This window comes from Dermacentor variabilis, chromosome 1 (assembly GCF_050947875.1).
Source record: "Dermacentor variabilis isolate Ectoservices chromosome 1, ASM5094787v1, whole genome shotgun sequence".
NCBI classification, from domain to species: domain Eukaryota; kingdom Metazoa; phylum Arthropoda; class Arachnida; order Ixodida; family Ixodidae; genus Dermacentor; species Dermacentor variabilis.
In genome coordinates, this window is record NC_134568.1 from 184,758,844 (window position 1) to 184,767,396 (window position 8,553).

Sequence of the window (8,553 nt, forward strand, 5' to 3'; positions counted from 1 at the left end):
GCCAACTTGCCCTCCTCCTCCGCGCCCCTCTCCCACTCACCCCTTTAGCTTCCGGCGCCAAGCGGAACTTACGTAGCTGCAGCTTCCTGTTCCGAGTGGAAGTGACGTTTTGTTTTTTAGCGTTGTTTACTTTCGCGTCGCTGGAGAGGCTTTAATTGCACCAGCTGCGGTTGAAACTGTGAATGCAATTCCATTCAAGAACCACCGCCTATTGTAACGAGCGATCTGCTCGTGTTCGCTGCTTCGCGTCAACCTGCGACCGGTTGTGGCACGAGCGACAACGTACAGTGGAATGTAGTGCCTGGGCGCTTGGAGACCACTGCCGTTTTTCGTGCATTTGGAAAACAGTGACCGCCAACTACTACTACAGCGGAATACAACAGCTTGTCTCCTTTGCATTCTTCTTATAGCGACTGCCACAGCTCAACTAAGCACGCGCGGGCGTCTCACCATCGTCTAATAGCAGTCAAAGCGGAAATTCCCGCAGCGCAACTCCAGGAAGCGGAAACGCCGGAACCGGAAATTTTTAAACCGGAAATGCCGGAACCGGAAATACCGGATTTGGTGTGAGGAGAAAAGGCGGCGCACAACAAAGGTTGGCGCTACTTAAGAAAGCGGCGGTGGCGCGTGGATGCAGGGGCTTTAGACGAAAGGTGCCCGAAATGTCTACGTTCACCCATGACGTCACGTCCGCTATAACCCATGATGTCACATCCGCTCATTTTGATGGCGTCTGTCTTACGGAGCCGGCTGCGCTGCGAAGCGGTTCGTATTCCGTGCCCACTTAGAGCGTGAGTAATTCATCTTTCCACGCTATATGCGTGTAATAAAGGGTTGGGGCTGTGAGCTGTTTGATGCGTTACCATTAGGTACCTTGTGCGCATATTTTGCCTCATGGCCGCGTCAAATTGCAGCCGGCATGTGGAATGGGCCGTGGCATCTTATATGGAGCTGCTCATGTCAGTGATTGCCTCCGTCAGGATCGTCAGTGCGTGCACAGAACCATTCAGTAGTCTGATTCAGGGGAGGGTACGCGTAAGAACGAGGACGTAAGAAAACACTGGCATGACGAGCTATTCCGTCAGATCGCGTTGCATCGCGCTTTTTTTCTAAGACCATCGCGCTCGAGCGAGAGGATCTTAGAACAGCATTACTACTGCTTTTTTACAGCTTTGCTGCGGCTCATTTAATCATCACCTGCATTCTTTTAATAATACAAATGGCATCGCTGTGCGGAAGAGCGTCTCTTGAAGTTTCCAAACAAGAGCCAATGCCGCCGTGCCTGCTGCATACACGCTTACCTTTCCTAACGCACCTAAGACGCGGCACTAGCTCTGCTACTGCGTGATACAGGGTCACTGTGATAATAAAATTAGAAAGAACAAACGAAATTAATGCAGAAAATGTCAAACGTTGCCAAGCGTGATAAACGGACCTGCCTCGCTAGACGAGTTGAAGAAATCGGCGTCCTGAAGTCAGCTTCGCCGCAGTAGACTAGTGTTACGCGGTGAAGCATGTCAGAACTGAAGAGTGACCGCTTTCACCGACATATATGTGTTCCTTAATGATGTACTTGTGGAGCTGCCGTCTCCTATTACATTACGCGCGCCGAGGCGCTTAAGTGTACAGGCCGGCCTTCAGCGCTATTTTTTTTCGGACGTGGCTGCGATTCTTTGAACCGTTGGTTTGTCGACCTCGTAAGCCAGTTAATGTTTACACGGCCATTTTTTTTCTGAACTGTTGATTTCTTCCATAATAGCTACGTAATTTCGTAGTTTCCTGTTCAACTGCTTTGGTCATATGCGAGTCAAGGTGTTTTCGAAAGCGAAACGACGCTTTTGCATCAGCATATAGTGCCGTCGCCCATTTACAACACAGTCAATCAATGTCATCTTGTATGTCACTGAGAAACCGCCGAACGCAGGGAACTCACTTGCATGCGGGGAACTGCATAACTAGCCACTGGATTAGCGTGCCTCTTGGGAAGCTGCTTTGCATCAAAGGCCAGGTACCCTTGCTATGATTCACCGCAAAACATGTATGTCTAACTGCTTAACATATTTGTATTGCGTTGAAGCTAACCTTACGGAACCGAATTTCGCAACGCTTTTTAGACACCTGCATCTCTACCAGCCACTACCAAACGCTTGTCGGTACATTTCTTGGCAAAGGTCCAGCTAAATCTCCCCTGTTGGAAGTGGGGGGGGGGGGGGGGTCTCACGTATATGAAAACTGCCAAGGAAAGCAGTTGCCCTGATGAAGGCACGCTCCCCTGTCGAAACATTTGCACCAGCCTGTTCGACCACCGTTATCACCGCAACATATTTGTGTGTTGCGGTGAAGCATGCCAATATTGGGAAAGATTTACGTGAATCTGGAATGTATGGTTTCTGTCAGTGACGAACCTAATGTTCTACTCTCAACAAAGCAGATTTTCGTGGCAGGATGCATGATGTCTTGAGAACTTTTGTTGGCTAAAGCCATACATGCCAGGTTAGCTCTTGTCACATTAATACGCTTTACCGCAATACACAAGAGGCCACGCTGCAGGACGCGCCCGCCGTAGTTAGCCAAAACCTTACGTGACCGTTCACTGCAAAATACCTCCTGTATTGCGGTGAATCGTAATAAAGCACATTTGTCAGTTTAGAATGTAAAGACTCTTGCCCTTCGCTTTTGTAATATTATGACTCAGTTTAATGAGAACATGTATTCACTGCTAAAAACATCCACATTGAAATAGAGATATGAACACTCATGGCAGCCTGTGTGATGTTTTATCCCTTTACTTTTCTGTGTACCTGTCACGCTGCCATTATTAAATTTTCCTGTACTTTGTAAGGTGCTGACGTACATAACATTACATCACAAGGAGCCACTGTGTAATTAGTGTTCAAGGACCAGTGTGATGGCTTTTCTCAAGAAAGGTTTGGGTTATGTTGTTGTGAAGTTTTTTTTTTAGAGAGGTGGCTTTCTGAAAAGAAATCAGATGTCAGAAAATAGACCTCAATGGCACAGTAATCTTGGCTGCTTTTTGCTCAAACGTGCCCTAGACATAATTGAGTGATTTGCACTTGCAACTGGACAGCAGCCTTAGCTTGGGAGACCAGTGATATGGTATATTTTATCAAACTAGGTGACACATAGCATTACCAGTTCGAATAGAGACCTGTTTAAATGTTTGTCACCTTTAACACCTAGATTTTCGACTATGAATTCAGAAAAATCTGTAACACATTTAGAACCTAGATTTTAAATGCTGTATAAGTTGGCTTCTTGTTCACTGCAGCTGTGCTCGGCTTCTGTCCAAACGGGAGAGCACTTCTGCACAGCTTATTAGGGAACATTCTTATTTACATACCTTCTTTTTATTTATCTCGCCTACAATCACAATCAAATGTTTATAGCACATGAATGTGCTGTGCATGAATCTTAACTTACAATGCCATGTTCAACAGCACAGTGCATGTAGCTTGTGTTGGTTCATTCAAGCTAAGCATTGCTACAGCCTTTAACTGTAGGTATCATGGTATGAGAGCAGAGAAATGGATATGCAAAGACAGTTGGGCACATTGAGACAACATCTTTGTTGTGTGTGAAAAGGTGACAGATACACAATATGGGGAGAACGCATGCACTTTCATATTTTCTCGCGCTCAAAAAAGGCCGGAGGAATAAGGTTTCTTCACTGTGCCATCACGGAATCAGGGTGTAGACGAGCCGTATGTAAAAATACTGAAAGATATCTTTAGCGGCTCCACAGCCACCATAGTCCTCCATAAATCAAGCAACAAAATCCCAATAAAGAAAGGCGTCAGGCAGGGAGATACGATCTCTCCAATGCTATTCACAGCGTGTTTACAGGAGGTATTCGGAGACCTGGATTGGGAAGAATTGGGGATAAAAGTTAATGGAGAATACCTTAGTAACTTGCGATTCGTTGATGATATTGCCTTGCTTAGTAACTCAGGGGACCAATTGCAATGCATGCTCACTGACCTGGAGAGGCAAAGCAGAAGAGTGGGCCTAAAAATTAATCTGCAGAAAACAAAAATAATGTTTAACAGTCTCGGAAGAGAACAGCAATTTACAATAGGTAGCGAGGCACTGGAAGTGGTAAGGGAATACATCTACTTAGGGCAGGTAGTGACGGCGGATCCGGATCATGAGACGGAAATAATCAGACAAATAAGAATGAGCTGGGGTGCGTTTGGCAGGCATTCTCAGATCATGAACAGCAGGTTGCCATTATCCCTGAAGAGAAAAGTATATAATAGCTGTGTCTTACCAGTACTCACCTACGGTGCAGAAACCTGGAGGCTTACGAAAAGAGTTCTACTCAAATTGAGGACGACGCAATGAGCTATGGAAAGAAGAATGATAGGTGTAACGTTAAGGGATAAGAAAAGAGCAGATTGGGTGAGGGAACAAACGCGAGTTAATGACATCTTAGTTGAAATCAAGAAAAAGAAATGGGCATGGGCAGGACATGTAATGAGGAGGGAAGATAACCGATGGTCATTAAGGGTTACGGACTGGATCCCAAGGGAAGGGAAGCATAGCAGGGGGTGGCAGAAAGTTTGGTGGGTGGATGAGATTAAGAAGTTTGCAAGGACGGCATGGCCACAATTAGTACATGACCGGGGTTGTTGGAGAAGTATGGGAGAGGCCTTTGCCCTGCTGTGGGCATAACCAGGCTGATGATGACTGTGCCATAGAGACTATATGTTTGCTCTCAAAGGTAATTCTGATTCATTGGATATGTTCCTGTGCTGTGTTTATTTTCTTGAGTGTGCTTTAGTTTTTGCACGTTAATGTTTCAAACTTGTTTTTATTTTCACAGACTGAACATCCCACGTCTTGGTTTGACTTCCTGGTACAGGATACTTGCACTTAGCATGGAGTGATGAAGCAGAGCAGTGTACTTTTATTAAATGTGCAGATTTTAGCAGTATAACAGCCATTCATTAAAAAAACGTGGGCTGAAAATAAAGTGTACTTACCCACATTCCTCGTTGTCTATTTATTTATTTATTAATACTGTCAACCCTCATAGAGGGTCATAACAGAGAGGACAATACAATTACATAAATCAAATATAGACAATGTCAATGTACGTAAAGTTGCTTAACACTTGTCAATTCACAGTGAATAAGATGTTCACTTGAATGCTGTTCAGCACACTTCTGACATTCATCAAAATACGTACAATGAATATCAAGTCGCACATATCACTTGGCACTTTAAAACTAAATCGAAAACTTTCATAAATATGCCTCAGCAGCATTTTCAAAGTCGGCGACATCTTTTAGGCTAACAATAGCGTTTGGCAATTGGTTCCACATTTCTATCGCATCCAGGAAAAATGAGTATCGATATGTATCACTGTTGGTATGGTCCGGCTTTATGATGTAGGCGTGGTTAGTTCGCGGGTATCTTTTGCCTGGAGCATGTAGATATTTGAGCTTATCAATCTAAAGTTGATCCTGCATTATTTGATAAAGCACCTTCAGCCTATATTTTTTCCTACGTACCTCAAGAAGATAGAAGTTGCAACGCTGTAACATAAGCGTGACCGATTCCTTCCTTCGATATGTCGAACAAATAAAGTGTGCCGCCAGACTCTGTATCCTTTCCAACTTCCTCTTAAGCATCACTTGATGGGGACTCCAAACAACGGCTGAATATTCTAGTATCATCCTAATGAAGGCGGTGTATGCAATAAGTTTTACATTACGTGATGCATCTTCCAGTTTTTTTGTCAGAAAATATAACTTTTGATAGGCAGTCATGCAGACGTTATCTATATGTTGGTTCCATGTCAATTTTGCTCCTATTCCTGTATTCTCATCAGCAAAACCACTTATATGGGGAACTGATCATGATAAGTGCTCATGAGCATTTTAAAGAACAGCCTTGAACCCTACTCATGCACTGGTAAAATGTATAGATGCAGTGAATTTGAAACAGAAGGCAAAATAGCAAACATGATGCAGTATTTGTCAGACAATTATGTCAGCAATTTTTGCATAAAACAATTTACTTACAGCATACTAGCACTACAAAGCACCCATCTTTCTTGTTAGGCATACATTACCACAAGCTCTTTAAATGTGGTCACAAGAGAGATGCTGGCTTTAATGAGGGACTATAGAGGTTAAAGGCAGCCATGAAAATGTATTAAGAAATAATGCAATGCATAGCATTTACTCAGTTCAGAGAGCTTCCAAAGTTGCCATAAGGCCTTGATAGCTGTGGATGAGGGAACAGTTGTAGTCCAATTGGAGTATGAAAAATGAACATTAAGATCGAAACAAGTAACCACTCGTAATGCAATTAAAAAATCTTGCTATACCTTTAAAAAGACAGTGAAATGAAATTAGTGTGACAATTTCCTTTTCCTTTTACTTCATTTAGGTTCAACATACTTATTTTAGTAACACAAGAAAAGCAGAGGCGTGAAGCACATAAGAAAGATGCTAGTCTGTGTTTATATTCTGCCTTCTCTAAATTCAAAGTTCAGTAAAGTTAACTTAGAAAGCTACAGTGAAGCCATTGCGTCTGCCTGTATGGTGCATAACAGCAGCAATCGCCAGCCTAACTGCTTGGGTTTACAGTGCCTTATTTGTATTGTATACCTTTTAAGTGCTGATATTGGAAGATTGATTAAGGTGGCCAACACGCTGAACCAGTAGTTTACTGAGTAAAATACATGGAGAAGGGTGGAAAGATAGGACAGAGCACAGGGGATGTATTCCGTGTCCACCTAGTAGAAATGTCCATTTCATCCACTGCTGAAGTTCTGATTGGCTGGGCTGGGGTATGCATGAGAAGGAGACATGCTCCCCCAGCTAATTCAGCAGAACAGGATATGGAAATGTCCACAAGATGAATACTTACAAAGCTATTTAATAAAGTACATCTGTAACCAACATGCCTGCTATGCCATCCTTGCTTTCAATGTCTGTCTTAGTAAAAGTGTGAAAGAACCAGGTTTGTGCATGAAAAGTCTTCCTGAGGGTGTGTGCCTTGAAGCCCGTAGTGGTAATCACAGGAAACGAGGGTGGATCCAGAGTAGCACCAAAGGGCAAGCCTTCATCGAAACAAATATGGAGGGAAGTGACTGCATGCTCAAACTTGTCAGCTCACAAGTTTGCCAAGACCAAGTGATGTCAGAAGCTGATGAAGCCTACATGGTTAATGTATAACCGCTTAGGCCAAAATTATTTAGATACTTTTTATGAGGACTACGTATTTACTGGAAATCTCAAAATAATTATGTTAGTGCAGAATACCTTCCACTAGGTGTGACGTCCTTGAAAGAATGAAGATGTTTGAGTTGTACTTGTGTGGTGCATGAAGTTACTTTTAAAAAATAAACTCAGCAATGGAAACAAAATGCAAAGAGTAGTATTCGTAATAAATTGCCACCTCTTTAGGGCTAGATGAATTCAAATAATAATAGTAATAATTAAATGAAGATCGGGCATACAAGATAGATGCTTCGGCTCCCACTTGAAAGCCTTGTTCGCAAAGATTGTGAACAAAGCTCCAGTTGAACCAGTTCTTATTTTTCATTTTTATGGTTAGTATCTAATTTTAAACTACTTACCGTGCCTCTTTTCACCAAACCAGACAGGCTGCCGTCAAACTCTTCACTACTTCAATGCAAATAATTGGAGGTTGGCAAATACATTTTTCTAATAGGAATAGTAGGTAACGAATAGTCAAACACTGATGCATACAGTTACAGCAGGCATATTTATCTTGGAATTAAGCACCATGCTTATATTGTCTAGTAAAAAAAGGACAGCTATCAAGGAAGATTAGGATTATTTTTAAGCAAAAGCAATTATACCTCATATGCTTGAAGCAGATGTAGTGCTTCTCAAGAATCACGTCCAAACTGCACACACTAAAACATTAGGCTGGGATATTCAAAAAGACAAGTACATGTTCATGTACCTTTAATGTGCTCAATTATGTAAAGTGTGCTATTATATGATTAATGTAATTTGCTAATGTAAAGAAAGAACAAGCCAAGATCTCTTGCTTCATATATATGCGCTGAATCAAGAAAGTAATTAAGGAAGAAGAACACCAGAAATAAACACAAATATTTGTGTGCTTTCTGGCATAAAATAATTCTCATGTAAGCCACATAACATGCTTTCCAAAGCATCCCCTACCTTAACTTACAGCTGCATCACATGAAGGCACTTTCTAAGAACACACATGTTTCATGATCATTCACTGTGTTAGTGACTCCCACTGAAGTAGACTGAGAACATATCTGGGCATTACATTCAATAGATGATGTAAAGTGAAAAGACTGCTGCTTGTAGGTATGAATGAACCAAGTGAATAAGAAATATAAGTTCTCAAACTTCTAGTAGTAAGTGTGGCAGCACTTAAGAAGAACATATTGCAACTAAAAATTGCAACACATGATGAAATAACTGAAACAGCTAGGGAGAGTTTAATAGACCAATAGACAGGAAACTGCAAATTCCCAACATTTCTGACTACTTTTCTTCACATGTACTCACCTCA

The 8,553-nt window shown here is 42.2% G+C and overlaps 1 long non-coding RNA gene across 1 annotated transcript; it reads left to right on the forward strand.

Moving 5' to 3' along the window:
- Positions 1–654: 654 nt before the first annotated feature.
- LOC142588874 (uncharacterized) lies at positions 655–5,010 on the forward strand. The gene is made up of 2 exons (XR_012829743.1): positions 655–791; positions 4,844–5,010. It is a non-coding gene; the product is annotated as an uncharacterized LOC142588874 (long non-coding RNA).
- The last annotated feature ends 3,543 nt before the right edge of the window (positions 5,011–8,553 follow it).